At 40.3% G+C, this 21,696-nt stretch overlaps 1 long non-coding RNA gene across 1 annotated transcript; it reads left to right on the top strand.

Moving 5' to 3' along the window:
* The first annotated feature begins 1,658 nt into the window (after window positions 1–1,658).
* On the top strand, window positions 1,659–20,563 carry LOC122460717. Its single transcript, XR_006282173.1, has 3 exons — window positions 1,659–1,897; window positions 3,617–3,620; window positions 20,554–20,563. It is a non-coding gene; the product is annotated as an uncharacterized LOC122460717 (long non-coding RNA).
* The last annotated feature ends 1,133 nt before the right edge of the window (window positions 20,564–21,696 follow it).

Raw genomic sequence — 21,696 nt, 5'->3', positions numbered from 1 at the left:
CAAGGCAGCCATTCAGCCGATTTGTCATCCTTTGTACGGTGCTGAAAGTGGTGTTATATCTAACCTGCATTGCTCTGGTTTGATGTTACATTTTTTAACTTGAAAGCTAAACTTTTCAATAAATTGTCTCCAGTCTGATTACTTTAGCAGTGCTTATTCTGTGAAGCTGGCATCTTGATGCCTATTCTGAACTCTGGTTGGTAGCAATTTAACTTTGCTTAAATCTGAAACTACCATCAATGGGAAATATAAAGTTGCCTCCCCTGCATTTCTGCTAATATTAAAGTTCTCTTTATCTGAAATATTTCAAGTAGACAAAAATATTTACTTCTAGTTGTCTTCCATTAAACAATTACTATATGATGTGCAGCTTCCCTTAACCGCTGTGTTCTTGTCTGTCTGCCTTAGACTGTGTGCTCCTCAGAGCAGGGAGTGTCTCTTTTTCAATGTCTGGAAAGTGCCTAGCACTTCCTCAGCGCTACCATAAACAAATAGGAACTTAACTCTAATTTGTCTCTCTTAGACAGCATTTGAGCTGTCTATTCACATTTTTCAAATGGATTTAATTGTAAAGAAATAAATATGCAAGATAAATAACTGATCGTTGTATTTGTATTGATATAATAATTACTGTCTTACATTTGATTTCTTCCTGACGGATCTTAGAATGCTTTACAAACTGTAGGCCTGCTCCTGCTCATACTGAACTCATCATTAGTCTAGCCATAGTTTTCTGTAAATACAGGATCAGGAACAATGGGCCTAATTTTGACAGGTCCCGAGCACTGAAGAGGCACTAGTGTCACATCATGCATCAGCATTAGTATGTTGCTCAGAGGCTCATACTGGATATCATGTTGCTATACAACTAAGATTAAAGCCACTCTCTATCCTGGCTGCTGCTAGGGAAGAAAAAGCTGAATAGAGGATCACAGTTCATTGACTTCCCTTGGTGCTAGACCTTTCTGGTCAGAAACTATTTAGGACTGGAAAGGGTGGAAAACTATACTCCCATTGAGAGGCAACCCTTGTAACAGAGACATCTGTGTAAGTGCTTTTAAATACTACCTTCCTTTGTATCTGCTATCTTTATCAGAGGCTTATGATCCATAACCAAGGTAAATGTATTTCCAAATGAGTATTCAGAATATTTAATTATTCCAAAAATTATACCTAATGTCTCTATCACATCTTGAGAATAATTGTGTGCATGCAGGAAAGGCAGAATACTGGAACTGAGATCTGCCCTGAGAGGAGAATTTTGCCCTAAGTGCAGAAGGACAAATGCCTTGAGTTAGCATTGCTTATGGTTGTGGTGGTTTTCCCATTGTTAGAGAAAGAGGAAGAATATTTCACCAATATAGTGTTGCTGTAGGAGGTGTGGAGGTGTATCCTTCATGATTTATGGAGGATTGTGGGTGTAAAAAATCACACAGAATTTCAGATGAGGGTAGGGTGACCAGATAGCAAGTGTGAAAAACTGGGACAGGGAGTGGGGGTAATGGGTGCCTATATAAGATAAAGTCCCAAATATCAGGACTATCACTATAAAATCAGGAAATCTGGTCTCCCTAGATGAGGGGCTTTTTAATTTGTTCACAATCCCATCCCTTTTGTTTGCTTTTCTGTGACCATTCATGCAAATGGGTTTTTGTCCAGGCTGCTGGCATAAGCTAAGAACTAACAAACTCATAGCTGGAGCCCAGATCAATTCATCTGTATGTTACTTTTGCTCAAAATAGGTATTAATGTTATAAGAATGTATCTAGTGTTTAGACTCTACGAAATGCTTTTAAGTTTCTGCATGCATTAATCTCACTTGCAATGCCTGTATTCCATGCTATAAGAAATTATGTAAGTTTTGTTTTATAACTTTGAAAATGTTTGCTCTGAACTTGTGAACTCAGGCCTGGGAATAGTCACTCTCCCCATCCAAAAGAACTATCAAAATCAGATGGGTCATCAAGGAACATCACAATACAAAGGATTGGTTCATGGCCCTATCACACCTGGGAAATGCTAAGTGGAAGGAAACTCATCCTGTGGATTTGGAAGCTGAATGAAGGAAATAAAACAAAGCCACAGGAAAATTTTCCATCTTTCTGGCTGTTTGAACTCTGACAGGGCTAGAGACTCTGAACTGAAGTCAGAGATCCCCAGGGGCTGCCTCTTGGGTCTGCCCTGAAAGACACTTTGAACTGACAGATCACTACAACTCTGTCACTCTCAGGATTTAAATGGTAAATCACTTGTGTGTATATGTTTGCTTGCTTTAACCTGTAAATAACTCTATTTCGTTTTCATAGTTAATAAACCTTTGGATAGTTTGTTACAGGATAGGCTACAGAAGTTCTAGGGTACCAATTGATCTGGGGTAAGTGACTGGTCTCTTGGGACTGGAAGCAACCTGAATGTGGTGTGATCTTTGATGTAAGTGACCATTTATTACTAAATCCAGTTTTCTGGGTGGCACGTTAGACTGGAGAGTATAAGGGGACTATCTGTGATTCCATGGTAAGACTGTTACAGTGATCCAGGAATTCATTTTTGTTACTGCTGCAGTGAAATCTAATCACAGAACACACTACCAGTTTGGTTATGAGGCACTCCAGACAGTGTGACACACATGGATATTTGGAGAAAGGCTGTTTTTCATGCAACACCTATATTCGTGCATGAACAAGAATCTTAGCAGGTAAATACAAGTATCTGCCCTGTGCACAGGAAGTACTCACCTCTGTTTATAAATGCTGTCGTCCAATCAGGGAGCAGAATTGACACCATGTGACAGGTAAACAGTCACATATCATGAATAGTGGAAGACATAAGCCTGGTGTATGCAGCTGAACTGTTTCACTAGCAAGGGAAGGGAAGCAAACTCCATGCCAGCTTCCTTTTTAAGACCCTTAGGGATGTGTTGATTGTTTATAACAAAGATTGCAAATCAAAACAAAATAACACAACACAACACAACTCAACTTCAAACACCTGTCATAGCCCCCAAGAGGCTTTTCCCTGCCTCCATCAACTGGGGAAAGAGGACACACCCATCCCCTGCAGCCCTGTACCCAGCTTTCACTTCCTTATATACCCTGGCCTGTCCAAACGTGATTAGCAGGGACTACATAACCCTGTCCAGGCTGCTGCTTTTACCTTGTTACAGTCTGGTTCTTATGTCTAGTAAGACTCCTTCAAGTAGGGCCACTTGTACAAAGCAGTCTGAAACATGGTGGATCTAGTTATCAAGGGATTAATTCAGTGTGGGGAAAACTTCTGGTGACAAAGAATCATAGGGTTAGAAGGGACCACCAGGGCTAGCAGAGAGACTCACAGGCTATTAGAACTGACTAGAAGACAACAATTCTGTATCCTGGGAACTTTCAAGGTATCAGAATTTGGTTGCATTTTGTATTGGAGTTAATCAAATCCTTTCATCAATATAAAATTGTCTGGAAATGTCTATTTTGAAATCAAAATGTCTGTGTTAAGAGCACTGGCCTGGCATGTGGGAGACCCAGATTCAAGTTCCTTCTCTGATTCAGAATGATCTGGGATGAAAAATTCTGCTCTGAACCACACAGAGTAAGGATTTATACCTGGGTTTCCTACGTGCCAGGTCAGTGCCTGCACCACCAAGCTAAAGAGTACGTGGCTTGCTCTTCCTTCCTTCCCTCCCCCACAAAATCTTCTATGAACTGTTTCAGCAAAATGAAATGTTCTGGTCAGCTCTAAGTCCCACCTGCCTCTTCATTTCTAGTATAGGACGTCTGGGCTGTCCTCCCATACATCTAGTTGCTCTCTAGTTGCCAGAATGCTCTTTGGAGCCATTAGTTATTGAGATAGGTTAGAGCAGCTCCCAGCTGTTCCCAGGATAAAATTTAATGCCATCTTTGTTCCCACTCTGCTCAGGTCCTAACTGACTATAGCTCAGCTGGACCAGGGAGGATCTTGGTCATAGAGTGAAGCGTTTGTGTACAATGCATTGGCTGAAGTATGTTTGCTGGAAGTGTTGAACAATTGTAACTAAATTTTAAAAAATAAGAGTACGTTTGGGAAAAAAAATCAGACAAATTGATCATAATAAAAGGTTACTGAGCCGTAGCAGGGACCATGGGTAAGCCAGATAATCAGCATACATACAAATTATATAGATATGCATAAGCACAAACATACGTGGACAAACCCTCTTCCTCATGATTGCCTCCCTTTACACCTCTTTTTGATATCAGTGGCAGAAGACTGTGGAGAATCTCTGTGAACCTTTTGGGAAAGGATAAATTAACATTCAGCTTCCAAGGCTGCCTGCAGATTTTCTTGCATGTGTGTCAGCCAAATTTGTCCCATCGTACTGATTCTTCGGAGCTGGAACTCTCAGTAAAAGCACTCTCCAGTCTCTAGAGTACTTACTAGTATCATCAAGGCTGGTAACAGCCATTCACTGGAAAAAATCCCCCTGCTTCCTCCTGCACAAGAATACAGTATTGTTATGAAAGGATTTGAGAAGCTGTGGTAATGGAAAAGTTAACATAAGCCAACCAGCAGAGGTTAGAGAGTCATTATGAAATTCAGCTTCTGTTCATGCAGTTCTCAGAAAAACAAAATTCCCAAGTGCTGAACTTTCAATCTTAAAGAGAAACAATGGTTACTAAATACTTTGCTGCCAGTCAAAAAACCCATAGAAAGTATACTCCATTACATGGTTATGTGTATCCGATGAAGTGAGCTGTAGCTCACGAAAGCTTATGCTCAAATAAATTTGTTAGTCTCTAAGGTGCCACAAGTCTTCCTTTTCTTTTTGCGGACACAGACTAACACGGCTGCTACTCTGAAATGGTTATGTAGTAATCCATATCCACCTAGACCTACAGACACTGAACTCATCAGTGGGATTGAACCAGAGACATTCAGCTGCAAGGGGATTGATCTAAAGTCCATTGAAGTAAATGGAAAGCCTCCTATTGAGTTCAGTGAGTTTTTGATCAGGGCTCTAAATCAGAACCCCCTACTGCTTGAGCTGAAGGAGTAATTCTGTTAGCTGACAGTTAGTAGCAGGCTATTCTCTGTCCTGGGCCCAGCTACTAGAGAGACATCATCACATGTATTTGTTACAGTAAAACAAAGGAAAAGAAAAGAAAATATTGGTCACAACTGTTGAAAATGGATTATTTGTACAGGTCTTTATGACACACCTGAAAGAAATGTAATCTAAAATAAATATTAATGATCAGATTAGAGTACTGGCTCTCATCAATGCTTGTTTTTAATTAACTATCCAGTTTAATTTTGGATGCATGCAGTCTTGTGGGGTGAACTATCTCCTGCATTTTTTTAGGGATGGAGTCTCAAGATTTTAAATGTGGCCCAGTGCAGAAGGCTTATATAAAGCCTAATATATCACTTAACGACCACCTAACCCATAAAGGTAATTCCTTTACTTAGCTCTATGGATTTGGAGATCCCTCTGGCTGTGCAACAGTTGTGACTCTCTTGCTCAAGTTAGAGAGGAAGGTTTGATGAGCTAACATGGAATATACAGCCATGGTATGGCCCTGAACCCAGCTCCGTGGCAGCTCCTTGTGTGATATGCAAATGGAGGCAGGAGTGGGGTGGCGAGTAATCTGAACAAAGGGAAAGGAAGTTCTACCACTGTAAAGATCCTCCATTTCTCCTCTCTATGGAGAAAAGGGACAAGGAGACAAAAATAGCCATTAGGTGAGAATAGTCTCTGTGTGTCTCTGATCCTGCTCTACGGTATGGGGAGGACTCTTCCCCCAGTTTTCCTTGCAGAGATTTCCCATGGTCCTGCTCTACGGTATGGGGAGGACTCTTCCTCCAGTTTTCCTTGCAGAGATTTCCCATGGTCCTGCAAAGTTTTTCCAGCTGGAAACTTTTGGAGAGGTTTTGTGCTTTTACCTGAGTCTTAAATGTTGCATATGACTTTTGGGGGTCTGGAGGTTCTTCTGCACAGGGGTCTTTCTGCACAGGGGTCTTTCACACAAAGGGTGGTTTCTCAGGCTTTCATTGGGAGGGTGGACACTAATTAAAGTTCCCTGCTGCCTTTTTTAAGAAATAGGAGAAAAAATCTTGAAACTTCCTTGAAAATGCATTTTCAATTCATATGCTTTTTTTTTTTGGCAACACTTTATAATAGGAGAACATAGAATTTCAATCCATTAAGATGTCTAAGAGTCACAATCAGTAGGTCTGGCCAGAAAACAAGAATTTTGTTTTGTGAAAAATATTGAGGTTTTGGAATTTGTTTTTATTCTGACGCTGAATGAATCTGAGACCATATGAGGTTTTTTTCTTCCCCTAAATAAATGGGTGGTGAGGGAGAGCCTTGCCCCACAATAGGTGGTTAGGCTACTCACCTTGGATATAGGAGACCCATGTTCAAGTCCTTGCTCTACCTGAGTCTCTTTCAAGTGCTGGAATTGTACTGCTCTGTATAAATAATTAAATGTTCAGGGAACGAGAAGGAGAGACTCTCTAGCTCTTTGTTTAGGGCACTCATCCAGGCTGTGGAAGCCCTGTCCCACCAGATTCAAGTCCTGGACCAAATCAAGCAGAGCAGTGACTTGCCCCTGCATCTCCCGCATCCAGGCTATTAGCTATTCTAGGGTTGTCTTTCACACCAACAATTCCATCCTAGAACTTGAGAAACCTTCCTGTTGAAAGTTTCTTTGAAACTGTTTTCTGCAAAATTTTGGTTTAGATGAACTGGCATTTTGCAGTGAAAAAAACATTTCATTGAAAAATTCCTGACCATCTTTAGTAATCAGTGTTAACCATTGTTACTTAATGATGTACAAGGGACATGCACTTTTCAGCACAATGCACAAGAAAGCGTAGGAGCATATCCACAGGGTAGGAAGAGGACAGAGAACATTGTTTGCTAATATAAAATCTCTTGTTCTGTAATATTTGGGACCCTCAGATAATTTCAGGAGACAAGTTTTTTGATGACATTGTTAAATAACTTTGGTAGCAGTAGAAACAGGCCGATAATACAATAGCCAAGAAAAAAAGCTGCATATCACACAAAAAGATGGAGGCACTCAGAAGCACTTGGTTCACCTTTCTATCCCTTCCTACTGGCTGGAGATGTTGTTGAGAAAGTCTTCTCCTGTACAGCTTCTGCTATCTGTAACACCCTTTCTGTGCCTCTCTACTTTATCTATCCTCTATTTCTTCTAAAATATCAAGTCAACACATATCTTTTCTCCCTTACATATACCTGTTAATTTCTCCTTTTTCTCTTATTTATTGGTTAACTCAGTAAAGCATTTTGGGATAGACTTTGTTTGAAAAGTGATAAAATAATATCTATTGTACTGTATGCATGGAGGTTTCCACGAAAAAGGAATATGACTAGACAAGAAGGGCTGTTATTTAACCCTTTTATGGGAACAGAACTTAGTATTGTAAAATGTAAGACCTCAAAAATCACTTCCCTCAATACAGAGAAAGATAGGGCAGAGAATACCCAACACTTCCATCTTCCCCTTGGAATAAGACCTATATTCATTCCCACCTTGGATTATCACATAACTGTTTTGGGTCACATGTATCTCAATTATCATTAACAAAGTTAAAATGCTACAGACAGTGGGCCAAATTCATCCTTGGTGTAATTCCAGAGATGAATTTGGTCCTGTATGCCCAGTTTTGGTGGAATCCCATCCAATTCAGATGAATTCTGCCAAGTCAGCTGTAGATTTCTTGCATTATTTTGGGGGCATAATTTACAAAACCGTGGATATATGCTTCCAGTTCTAAAATATACTCTAATCCATGTGGGTATAAAAGACAGAAATAGATCATGACTTAAGAAAAACAGTCTGCTCAGAAGTCAGTTGGGGGGGGGACTTGATTCCAATATGCTTTGTGGAGCCCAATGACAGGCAGTGACCTTAGTCACAGAAAAATATAGAATATCTTTTTTAAAAAACCAAGGAGCGGTGTTAAGTCTGATGTCAGTTTCTACAAAATCTGGGAACAGAAGTTGTAATCCAGTGCTGTGTCAAAACAATTTCCTAACAAAACACATAGTACATGATTTTTTGTTATTGCCATTTGAAATATTCACTTAAGCTTTAGCCCAGCTACCTCAAAACAATACTTGGGTTTTCTCTAGGTATCCATTTTCTGTGCCATGTCAGTTTACTTCAGACCATAAAAACTACTTTGTAAGCATACAAAGTCTCAACATGGGTGGAATTAAAGGTGAAACTGAACCAAAACTCATACATACACTCCTAAACTCAGAATCTGGATCCATTTTTTTCCAGCTGGCCTTTATTCCTTTAATGGCCTCTTTTCTGAATACCTCTGATTTCTATATTTTTGGGGAGGCAGGAGATGGCAAAATGGCTCTAGCTCTGAATTTTGGCACTGGCCCAGCTCTGGGTGGAATGTTAGGACACTTAAACAGCATCTGTATCTCAACTCTCTGGTGACTGGGATAAGTTCAATTTTTAGTGCAGATATATCACTGAAAAAAGTGTGGAAGAAAGAAAATACACTTAGTAATGAGATTAGGGTAACCTTGAACTGCTGAGCTATTAGTTAGTGGTTAGCTTTAGAGCAGCTCTTGGGCAGAAGTAATTGGCAATTTCAGTCTTGTTTCTAACAGTAGGGGTTGCTGCAGGCAAGAGAACAATGCAGTATTGATACCAGGACACACACAGGAAACTATGAATTCACAGGAATGCCATTTCACTGAAGTAAAGGTTAGATAGACTGTTAAGCTTCACTGTTTGGTTTAGAAATGTTTGACTAGTGAATAATTGCCATTTTTTCAGGACACTAAATCTAGGAATGTACAATTTTGCTTTGTTAATTCATATTAATTTAATATGTCCTCTATAGAAAAAACTTTTGATTTTAATTTTAACATGCTGGTTAAAATTAACAATAAATGTGACCCTCCCCCCACTCCCAAGCGTATACAAGGTATTTAAAAAGCTGTTTATTTGCCCTGAAGGCAGATTCAATGCAACACATGCAACTGCTTTGTTGGGAATGGGCTGAGATTTTAAATGATGATAAAGAAGGGTCAGAGTAAAGGAAAGAGTCTGTCTTAAGTGTTTATATGGTGCCAATCACTATTATATCTGGGTAGCACATACTGGTGTGAAAACCCCTGAGCCCCTAGTGTGACCAGTCTGGTATCCTGAGTTACTACTCTGGCATTCAGATATAGCACTCTTATTTATTTGTTTTTATTGCAGAATTGCCTAAAGTCATAGTCAGGGACTAGGGCCAAATTGTGCTAGCCACTGTAGTATACATACATAACAAAAAAGATGGTGTGACAGGTTCAAGAGCGCTTCCTTGCTCAGACCCTAAAGGGTTAATGCAGCAGCCAATTAACCCGGACCTGCCAGAAGGAGCGCTGGAAATATAAAAGGTTGCCTGGGAGACAGCATAGGGGAAGCAGTGAAGTGTGAGTTGCAGCTTTACTTGTAGGTCTGGATGCCTGGGGAGGCAGTTAATTGATGCCTTTGTTTTGCTACTGCTGTTTTGGTTTTTGTGTAAGTTCCTGTAAAGGTGTCCCTGGAGAAGGGAGACCACAACTGACTGAGGGCTGTTTGACTGTTTTATTTTTGGGCTGGGAAATCAGTGCAAAAGAGCTCCTAGATGGTCTTTGCCCTCCAAAAGAGCTGAAGAAATGCCTTTTTCACTTGCAGAGAGGTTAGGCACTCTACCATGTGATTTTCCTTATGGAGCAGCATAGCGAGGCAGTGTGACCATCAGTATGATTAAGAGTGGGGAGAGAGACTGGATAATTCAGTGAATTGATAATGGAATATTAAACCTTTCGACCGTATCCTCAGAATCCAGACCAGCAGCAATTTAAAAGTGCTATTTCCTGAGGGTTAGTGGGCTATGCATAATGAATTTGTGGTGTTGGTCCAGTCTGTAGTAGAGTAGTGTCCTGATCACAAGAAGCATTAGCTGGCAACCTTGTTGACAGTCTTAGCTGAGACACCAAGGATTGAATGGGGTGTGGACATTGAACTCTCTCGTCTCTGGAGATGGCTCACCTGAAATAGAGCTTGGGTACACTTATCTGGCAAGAAGGGTAATCTTGCCCTGCTCTCACCCTTGGACCTTTGATTTTCCTGCATTGTGTGATCAGGATATACAAACACTGGGCTTCCAGCTTCCTTCTGCGTCAATATAAAAGGGGAAAGGAGGGCCTGTGGAGCTCTCACCTCGCCCTGTGGACCTGTGGCAAAGAAGCCAGGATTTGGCTCTAAGTTGTCTTTTTTTTTACATATAATGCTAACACATATAAGAACTCCTGATTTTATAGAGCACAAATAATTCACTGCAAAATTCAACTGGTAGTAAAATATATATTTTGAAGGTTCCATACTCCTTAGAAGGCTACACCAGTAAACACCACAGGTTCAGCCACAACCCAGATCAAATTGCCAGAGTCATTTGACTTTGCCAAACTGAAGCAATGATTTATTTCAGTGGCAACTGAAGCAGATGATAGCTGCAGAGGAGCAGCCTCAAAGTGAGGAAATGAAAACAACAATGCAGTTTAAAAATAATTTGGACGAATATTTTGTGGTTTGAGAAATGTTAATTACGGTGGCAATAAAAAAATATTGACTGAGGGTTGCTTTGTACTGCTCTGTATATAATGATGAAGAGGAGGGGATATGCCAAAAATAAACCTACTGATGTGTGGAAACACTATCTCAATTTTGCCTCCCCACTCCTCTTTAAATTGGAAGAAGAGAAACTTGGGAGTAAGGCATAACTACCTCTCATCTTCTTCCCACATTAAAACCTTCCTGGTATTAAGTTATGGAATTTCTCTGAGGATAACCATGGAACCAACATTGCTAGAGGATGTTGCCATAAATATCCTCTAAGGTCTCAGGGTAAAAGTGCAGCTGCTGGGGGGAAGCTATGGAGGTATAAGTCCCAACCCATAGATCTGCTGCAACTGGGAATCAGGGGACTAGGAGCACAAGTACCTGCAGGCCATGTTCTAGTGCCCCTTTTAAACATAGATAACAAACACACACAGCTGTAGGGAGCTTATGCTCTAAAGCAGTGGTTCCCAAACTTGTTCTGCTGCTTGTGCAGGGAAAGCTCCTGGTGAGCCAGGCTGGTTTGTTTACCTGCCATGTCCGCAGATTCGGCTGATTGCGGCTCCCAGTGACAGCGGTTCGCTGCTCCAGACCAATCGGATCCGTGATGGGGGCCAGTATGTCCCTCAGCCCATGACGCTTCCAGCAGCTCCCATTGGCCTGGAGCAGCGAACTGCGGCCACTGGGAGCCGTGATCGGCCAAACCTGCGGACACGGCAGGTAAACAAACCGGCCCAGCCTGCCAGGAGCTTTCCCTGCACAAGCGGCGGAACAAGTTTGGGAACCACTGGGATAAAGTCACATAAGACCAACTTCTAACTACAGGAGATATGTTACTCGACTGAGGGACAAATCCTCCCCTATTCTGAATGCTTTGCACCATTGGAGCTGGAAAACCAACTTAACTGGCTACATGGAGTTTTTCAGCTAGTTAGAAAGCCAGGCCCAATTCACAGCAACTATGTTGCACCTAGGACCAAGAGATCCCCAGAATCAGCGGGGATGTTAATGTAGCATAAAACCCAATGCAGTGGGGAATCTGACTCTCAGTTTGCAACATAACACCTTAGCCCAGGGAACTGTTTGTGGTGTGTTTTGAAATACTATGAATAACTTGTTTTATATACTTGTTTAGAAATGTGATTGTTATGATTCAGTTACAATATGGTGTCTACAACAATCGATTGAGAGCCAGGCAAAGCCTGGATTCCAGACCTAGTATAGCTACTATGCAACTTTGAACAAGCCCCTTGACCTCCTTGGGCTTAGGTCAGTTTATCTGTAAAATTGAATAGAAACAGACACTGCATTCTTTCCTCTAATATCCTTCAGCTAGTCTCTTCTGAGGTGTAACTCTCATACAAGTGTGTAGGATTATATTTTCCAAGGATGCTGTCCTTAAGGCACATCCCTGGCCAAACTGAAATACGTGGATACCATATTCAGGATTTATTTATTTACATTAGTGTCTACAGGTCCCAACTGAGATCGGGGCCCTATTGTGGTAGGTACTCTATGCCCACATAGTAAGAGACAATCCCCGCCCTCAGGAGCTTACAATGTAAAGAGACAAACCAGACAGAGTGGGAGGGGCAAGAGAGTCATAAAGAAGAGATAACAACTTGCCCAAGTTCTCCTAGCAAATCACTTTTTCAAGCAATAGTAGAATTTGAAAGAATTTAAAAGAAATCAGACCATCAACAAATTGAATTAATTATTATTTATATTGCAGTTCCTGTATCCAGTAAATGATCAGGGTCCCATTGTGCTAGGCACTGTACAAACAGATTAAAAAAAGAGACAATGCCTACTCCAGAGACCCTCTTGCCTAGAACATTATTCCACTACCCAATTCAATTACACCAATTCACAAATCCAAAATGCCAGGAGAATTCTCCCATCAATCTAGTGGTGCCTATGCTGGGGGACGGGTTAGGTCAGTTTAACTGTGTCGGTCTGGGGGTATGGATTTTTCACACACCCTCTAAGAGGCATAGTTATAGTGACCTAATTTCCTAGTGTAGACCAGGCCTAACTCGCAACAAATATTTAAACTCCTTCCATAAAAGGACTGAATTCCTACAAAACTAAACGATATAAAAATACGAAAAACAGCCTGTAGTTGAATCACCCTTGTATTTTGTTTAATATAGGTTTATTCAGCAAATTGGCTACCAGTGGAGTGCAGTGGTTTCCATACTACAATTTGTGGCATATTTAAAACAGATGGAGGTATCTCAGAGCCTGCTGTGTCCAAGGCCAAGAACATTTTTCGGCAAGGATTCTGAACTTGTTGCCACATAAACAAAATGAGTGATTTAACATAGCGTCTACATATTTTGGATTGACAAAAAGTGCTGAAAAAAAAAAGACTGAAGCCAGAGGGCAAACTCCATGAAAATAGGAACAGATTAAGAGAGAGAGAGAGAGAATTGCTGGCAGCAGCTCAGCCTGAGTGTTTGTGTGGTGAGGCTCTGAGCAAGCACTAGGCTGTACTGGTACATCTGGAAAATCTCACTAACATTTTTATCCCATAAACACAGAACCAACCTATGTACTGTAGATAAAATATTCAGATCACTTCTGCTGATTGGCACTACTGACAAAATTAAGACTTGTGTTTTGTTGAAGTGTGTTTTGTGTATGGTATTTTTCTTTTCAGATTCAGTGAGCTGCTTGCCAGAAATTCAAACTCTGGCAAATAAGTTCCAGTTGGGGTGAGCTAGAAATAATGGATGTGAATTTTATTTGCCTGAAAGGCTTGCAGCGGCTTGCTGTTATAAACTAGTCCTCTGCGTGCAGTTTTTATTTTTTGAAATGTGATGTGGAGCTCTCAAACTGCTACAAGTGGACAAGTAAATAGATTAGATAATAATCAGGACCACTAGAACATAGTGGGGGCAGAGGACACTGGACAATACACTCTCACCATGAGAAATTTATTGTGGGAGCATGGGATCATGATATCTCTAAAATATGAATGTTTCCAGGACACATGTCACTGGGGTGGCTAACTGCTGATAGATCAGCAATATCATTCTCATGGTCTTGTTGTATATCTCCCACAGGTCATTTAAAGTTTAGGGTGTCACACTGATACGGTAAGCCATCTGCTCCTGAATATTATCCAGGTCATTCTGATTGTGGAGAGAATCAGTGAGGGTTTGCATTGCTACTACTAGAATGCTGTAAACCTATCCTGAAAGCAAAGCATGACCTAGTGGTCTGAGCACATGAATAGAAACCAGAAACTTTTTAATTTTAATGATTCTGACTCTGCCACTGAATCCCTTTAGCCAAGTCCACACTAGTGAAGTTCATAGCCATAATTCCCCACTGGTGCAGTTCGATTCAGAGTAGCAGCAATGGAACTTATAGTGTAGATAGGACTCAGACAATTTTACCAGCATATCTTCTAACTCTCAGTCTTTCCTTCATCAAAATGTTTACAGACATGGAGAGGGGAACTTTCTGATAACATAGAAATGGGCTGAAATTCTGTCTCCATTGAACTGAATGGGAGTTTCTCGAATATTATTTTATGCCAGATATGAGTTTGATGCTAACTTTGAGGCCCTAGTGCATCCTCAGGTGCACCATCTGAGCCCCCATTCTCATACTCAACAGAATGCTAGAGAATCCTTCTCTGTTGCTACATGGATGTACAAGTTCTTTTTCCTTCTTTATACAGCTCTAGATATGAGTCAGTATTTATGCTTCAGAAAAGTAGGACAAACTAAATTAGATGGGCTATTTGGCTTCTCTTTACTGGATACAACTCTGATACTATAATCTGACCACTTAGTAAACTAATCAGAGGGAGATTGTGACAGGGTGTATCAGCCCCACACTGGTACAGCAGGGGTTAATCCTTCTCTCTTAGCCCAGAGCGTTTCCCCCCCAACTCCCCGCTCTGTTGGGCCTGCGCCAGCTGGAAGCGGGATATAAAAGCCAGCAGAGCAGCTCAGTGTGGGCTGACTGCTGGCGGGAAAGGAGGTGTGTTGCAAGCTCCTGAGGAAGAAATGCCTGCACTCCAAGATGTGGAGGCCAACCTATTGGAGATGAAACCCAACACACCTCAGTAACCCAGGGAAGTTTTGTGGGAAATGTTTACAGAACCGGAGTAAGGCTTGATGTGTTTTGGTTGGTGCCCTGTCAAGCTGGTGGCGGGCAACCCCGCCACTGATAGGGCTCTGGATTGGGACCCAGTAGAGAGGGTGGGCCCAGGTCCCCCAAACGTGGCCACCACCTGAGGTGGTGGCCCCGCTCAGCAGTATTATGGACTCTGGCTGCTAGGCCACACTGTTCAGAGAGCGAGGGCCCTATCACTGACTCTGGCCCATAGGCCACACTGCCCTGAGAGCAAGGGCGGAACGTATAGACTCTGGCCATAGGGCTGTACTGCCCTGTGAGCAAGGGCTATATCATGGACTCATGCAGCCCCGAGACATGGGGCAGCCCTTCAGACTCAACCACAGGGCTGTAATACACCTCTCCCCGGCCCCCATGGGGTGACGGGGTGTATCAGCCCCATGACAGGGATAAATCATTGAAGCTCCATGGACTTTAATGGAGCTGTACAGATTTCCACCATCTAAGAATCTAGCACATAACTTTGAGACAATAGTTTAGAATATAAATCTGTAGATTTCACTGAAGCTTACAGATTCTGTAATTGATTTTATGCCGGGTTGTAGAAGATATTGCACTTCGCAGTATATTAGAGATTGTATTAATTGAGAAATAATTTATAACATAAAGAAGGATCATATGTTAAAGCATAAGCACAAAAGGACAGACTTACTGTTGAGCTTTTAACTTCCTTGTTGCATTTATTGATTTTGAGTGCTTGATTCCTCACCTTTAAAGCTGCATTAATGCTACTGTGTGCAATGAAGATATTTTTCTGTTCATCTCTAACGCTGGCTACCTTATTAATTTACAAACAGTAGTCGAAAAACATCCAGCTAACAAAAAGCTTCTTTATTACCTTTTAGACACATTTACTAACTTTCCCAGGAGACTGCATGATGACATCCTCATCCTATTTCAACCCTTTTCTGTTCTGTCATATTCTCCCACTATTCTTGTCTTAACATAAATTATAAATTCTTTGGGATCAGGGACTGCATCTTTCTGAGTCTGGAAAACATCATGGACATGTATTGTGCTATATAAGCAATAAATAATAGTAATGGAGGAGCAGCAGCAATCACGCCAGTATAAATAGAATAAAAACAATGGTCCAAGATCATCATGTAGCTCTATTGACTTCAGTAAAGTTGGATTGTCATGGTTAGAAAAATTGTATTTTTGTTTTTAATCCAGCAGATTTATTAAGAGGAAAAATATTGATGGAGAAAAGCCTACTCAATAGTGATTCCTACTGTATACAAAATTAAAGGAATGTTTCTTATGAAAAATGACTTTCCTGGTTCCAGCGCTACGTTTTTGTTTTTGTTTTAAAGGGTACTTATGTTGGCATTAACTATATTACCATCCTGTAATTTTTTATTAATGTAGTTCTATATTATCTGTTCTGTTATCTTGCCTGGGTTTGCTGTCAGACTGACAGGCCTGTAATTACCCAGATCATCCTAATAAAATAAAGTATTTAAAATATTAGCACAACTTTAGCTTTCTTCTGGAACTTCAACAATGTTCCAAGACATTGAAAAAATCAACATTAATGGTCTAGAAAGCTCCTCAGTCAGCTCTTTTAAAACTCTTGAATCCAGGTTAGCTGGACTTGCTGATTTAAAAATGTTTAACTTCAGTAGCTGCTGTTTAATATCCTCCTGAAATATTAATGGAATAGAAAAAGTGTCATCCTCATCATGATATAACTATATCATCTGTCCCCTCCCCAAAAATAGAGAACAGAAAAGTTTACAGAACACTTCTACTGGACTAGCAGCTTTGCAAACAGCTTATCCATAGAGCAGAGGCAATGCAAGCTTCTCTTCATACTTTCACCAATGCTCCTGAAACCTGATTCCTGTGATGAGACTGTAGTTTAGTTTCCAGGTGTATGCAGTTCCTTGCAACTCGTCTGAGACTGCCAAAAAGGATGATATTCTGTAGCAGTCATGGTAATGTTTTTTGGAATGGACATATCTCCAATTGGAACAGGCCTAAGAGCAACAACTCATTTAACTGAAGTCACTGAAGAATCATTAGATAATGACATTTGGTCGCTACTGGGGGGGATATGAATTGGCTATCTAGAGTTAAAAGCTTTATCTTCCTTTAGCACCCCCAAGGTTATTGAATTTCCCTGAACTATGGGCTTGTTTTCAATTTTGCACCATGATCATAATAAAAATGTAACTCTTCATTATCAATGAGTGTAAACAATATTACAACTTAAGAAATTATTTAAATTTATGAAAGAGGGTAACTCATGTTTTGTGAAAATAAATGTGGTAATGAACACTGACATGCTTACAAATGCATCATGGTTACAGTGAAAAAGTTTACTTTCTACTAAAAGCACTGAAAAACTCTCCGGGCTTAGTTTCTTTTTCTTTCTTTCTTTTTTGTTTTCTAATCCTGTACTGGCTGGGATGGACTTGATGACCTAATAGGCAGTTTTCAAATTCTATTATATGAATTTCAATGTGGTATTTCATATTCAATTTTGTTGTTTTTGTTGCAGCTCAACCATGGACACATGAAGACACAGCTTTCATTACAGCTGCAGTAAAGAAAATCATATTTTGAAATAAAGGAGAGTTTATCTCCTCAGGTATCTTATTTTTCAGTTCAGAGCTGCACATTTTAAATGTATCTGTGTTCGTAATCTCTTCTTTATATACATTTAGTAAAATTCACAGCCAGAGGAAAGAGGTACAAGATTGATTTGCTCAGGTTCTAGCCATATTCTTAACTGCAACCATTTGAAAGTGATAAAATATCTACAAGGAAACCTTATTAGAAAATGTTTGATAAATGAAGGACCAGATTCATTGCAACCCGTTTGACTTAATGGGGTTGCACATGGTTTATAGGAAATGAAACCTTTTCTTTTTGGCTTATAAAATATTGTAAATTTAAAAAATATTGGAGAAGATAGAGGTTTTAACGCATGAAATAGACAGCATTGCAAGGCAGTTGTACAAGATTGTTACATACCTCTGCTTTTTCCCACTATATTCTACTTTTCTCTGAACAACCATAGACTGACAACAGAAAATAAAGGTATGGTTTCAATTTCAGATAGCCTGTTGGATAAGAGAATGAGGACTTGCTGGAAAATAGTGTGCTTTTACAGGTGATACTATATTTCCTTGATCACTTCTGTGGTACAACTAGGTTGGTTAAGGGAGGCATAGAATTGGAAGACAAGGACTGGTTAAGAGGCTTTGCGGTGCTGAACTGTCTGGGGTTCAGAAGAGGTGAATTAGTCATCAAAGGTGGGATATGATTGGGAACGTGTGTGTGTGTGTGTTTAAAGCCATTGGTGTTGATCTGAGTATCAGAAAACTGCTGCTGATTAGTATAACTATTAGCAATTTTATCCCCTTTGAAGTTGGTCAATTTTTCCATAAATAGAATCTTCTAGACTTTTTGTTGTAGCAGTTTTGTATTGTGTAGAAGAAGTGTTCCAATTCTGAAGCCACTTCAAATCTGGCATTGATTAAATGTTCTCCAGGCTTTCTATGTGCCTTGGAAAGATATAGTCAAAGTGAAGCACCAGAGCTAGTGCCAAGAGCTAGGTTATATAGTTAACTTGATTGTTTGCCTCAATCCTGGATATGTCAGAGTGGGGTCCAATGGGCTGAAATGGGGGCTGTAAGGAGGTAACACATCTTAGGGTACTCTGCAGCTCTGCTGAGTTCCTCTGGTCTTGAAGGCTGTTGTCTGTCATAATTATGACATACTGGGGAGTGTATAGCTTCTAGTAGGCCTGCCTTTCCCTTTTGTCATGCTCCTACAGATGTTTTGATCCTTAAGCTGTCCCATCAAGCATTATTTTATTTCTAAAGGGAGAATTATCTGAGCAGTGTAATCTTGCAATTAAGGAGAGCTCTGATTCAGAAGAAAAGACTGACACTGAATCTATGGGAATATCCTCTGTAGCACTAGATTTAAACATGCTGCCATAATCCCCAAGATTTGCAGACAGGATCATTGTGATCGCTGTTATATCCCTAAGGTTCTGCACCTACGTTTGTAGCTTCGTTGTTTACTGACTTGACCAGAATGCCTTTCCAACGTGAAGGGGGAATTCTGTTGTGGAAGTGGTTGAATGCTCCCTTTCTCCTGCATGGGGAGAGGAAGAGTCATATGTGGAGGTTCCCTTGCACATGAGGATCCAAAGGTCCATGAAATGAATGAAATGAAAGCCAGAACAGTTCTGCAGTTCTCTCATTATTCTGGTCTCTACTTGCTGGTAGGGGAAGTAGTCCACTTGTCTGGGATGGTATCGGACACAAGAAAATTTCAGGCTTTTGGGAGGGGTTTAAGTCAGTGTGTTCTTCCTCCAGATGTACAAATCCATGCTGGATATAGTTTCTTTAAAATAAGTGGAGGTGTATTAAGGATGATGAATTTGTCCCATTGTGCACTTTTTGAAATGTGCCAAACCAACAAAAACTTTGAATACTATGGAATGAAAAAGCTAATGGAGCTCACAGACATGTCTAGCCACTCTCATTCTGTTTACCACAATATATCCAAACCCGATATTGTACATAGAAAGCACCGGATTCCCTGTATAACAGTTTTTCTTTAAAGTTTGCAGCATAATGAAATACAACATAATAGATCATGAAGTAAAAAGTCAATTTAAATGAGACCCTCAGGATTTAGAAAAATGTGTTGTGTCCAAAACAAATAGCTAAATGTAATGAGCCCACTGCATCAACTTTAAATTTGTTTTTAAAAATCACCATGGAAGATGCTATTTTTCTACCTTTAAGAGGGGAGTGGTCAATTTCAACAAGTACATGGAATGTGGCAAGCCAATAATTTCATTTTTAGAACAATTCCTTTCATAGTGATCAATTATTTCATTGAAGCCAATAGCTTCAAACATGATAAAATTTGCTGCTTATTTAAGTGGAAACCTTATAAGAAATTATTGTGTCCAAATCTGTATCTGTGGTAACAGTTGTTGTGGGCCATAACATTGAGGAATGATGAGTGTCTATTGTGGAATAGCTTCTGTTCTTCTCTATAACCTACAGTATGTCTCCATTGACCAGCTAGATTCTCTGACAATGCTTCTTCTTTCATAGTTTCAGAATACCAGAACAATCTAACGATATATGAATCATCTACCCTTACTACTGGGAACTTCCAACAGGTAGGTGGCACAGCAACTGACAATAGCAGATAATGTGTGCAGTACATTAGACATGGGATTTGAGGTCTCAAATTTACATCGGATGCCTTGCCGCTGATTTGCCAGATCCGATCTTTCACACTGCTTTACTATTAATACTGAATTTTAAGTCAATGTAACAAAATCCTCTTGAGGATTCAGTTGCTTTTTGTTGGATTTTTGTGGCTAGAGAAGTTGCATATTTGTTTTACATCCAGCAGCTGTATTAAGAGGAAAAATCATGATGGAGAAATGCTTGCTCAGTAGTGATTCCTAGGAAATGAAAGGAATGTTTCTTGTGAAAAATGACTTCCCTGGTTCCAGCTCTACATGTTTGTGGGTTGTTTTTTTTTTCTGATGGTTAGAATCTGTAATCTGGAAAAACTGAAATGCATGAAGAATGAGGATATTTTACATTGCATCATAGCATATGTACAGAGCTGTTCAGAGTTAACTGCATATGGGTGGCCAAGGATAATTAAAATGCTCATAGATTGTTTTAATCTTGAATTCAACTTCAAAGATGTATCAGATCTGTAAACTGCAGTAAAGCCCAAATAACAAACTAAAAAGTAAGACTGTAGCCAACTCAATGAAACGTGGAGGCAGGCCCATGCAACTAAGCAGTGCAGCAGAGTAGGAGATCATCTTAGTAGCTGGGTTAAGAACTGAGCCTTAGCACTAGGTGACTTTTATCATATCGGTGCTAATTCACCTTTAGGATTAGAAATCTGAGCAGTATAATATGTGCTCTGATTTTTAACCAGCTCTACAAGTTTGCTGTTGATCACTAAAAAAGTGAAGACAGCACTCTACAAAACTAATCAGTCCAATACATACAAGCTGATGTTACCCACTGGCTCTTCAACTGCTCTGTTAGTGTTACCTGTTGTCTACTCATTATCTCAGTTGGTATTGCCCAGTGGCTTCTTTGTCTACACTGTTTAGAGTCAGAACTAGTCTTCTGAGCATATTCTTGTGTCAGACTTTTCTGTTTTGCAGATATGACCAGCACCCTCAGCCAAGTACATTCAGGCCAGGGATTATTAAACACCAAAAGACCTTCCAGCTGGTGGCTTTTACCTTTCTTACTTACTCAACTGTGAGTTTGTTTCCATGAAACTTTCAACATTGCCATAAATCAATTTGTAAAAATTGATTGCACATTGCTCTGGGAGCAATATCTCCACTGTAATAAATTACACCACCTGTAATATATTGTAATACCTCCACTGTGTGCATTATGGATACATGTGCACAAAGAGGAGTAATCCAGTGGTCTGATCACAAGGCTGGGATCCAGGAACTTATGATTTCTAATTTTGATTTTGACACTCTGTCTCTGTCTGGCCCTGGGTAAGTCACTTAGTTTCTGTCTCCATTTCCCATCTTCAGAATGGAGACCATATCTCACAGTGGAGTCTGGTGGCACCTTAAAGACTTAAAGACTTTTTTACCCATGAAAGCTTATGTCCAAATAAATCTGTTAGTCTTTAAGGTGCCACTGGACTCCATGTTGTTTTTGTGGATACAGACTAACACGGCTACCTTCTGATACTTGACACCATATCTCACAATGGTGCTATGAGGATTAGTAAAATGCCACCCACCTACATTAAGGGGTGGGGTAACTTGATGGGGCTAGCGGTGAAAGGGGATAGTCCTAGCAGAAAGGGAGGGAGACTCTTCCCAAGGGTCAGTAGGTAGCTTTTCCCTCTGGGAGTTTCTGGCACCCAGTGTCCCGCTGGGAAG

This window comes from Dermochelys coriacea, chromosome 6 (assembly GCF_009764565.3).
Source record: "Dermochelys coriacea isolate rDerCor1 chromosome 6, rDerCor1.pri.v4, whole genome shotgun sequence".
Classification (NCBI taxonomy): Eukaryota; Metazoa; Chordata; order Testudines; family Dermochelyidae; genus Dermochelys; species Dermochelys coriacea.
This window is presented reverse-complemented; position numbering and strand designations above follow the sequence as displayed.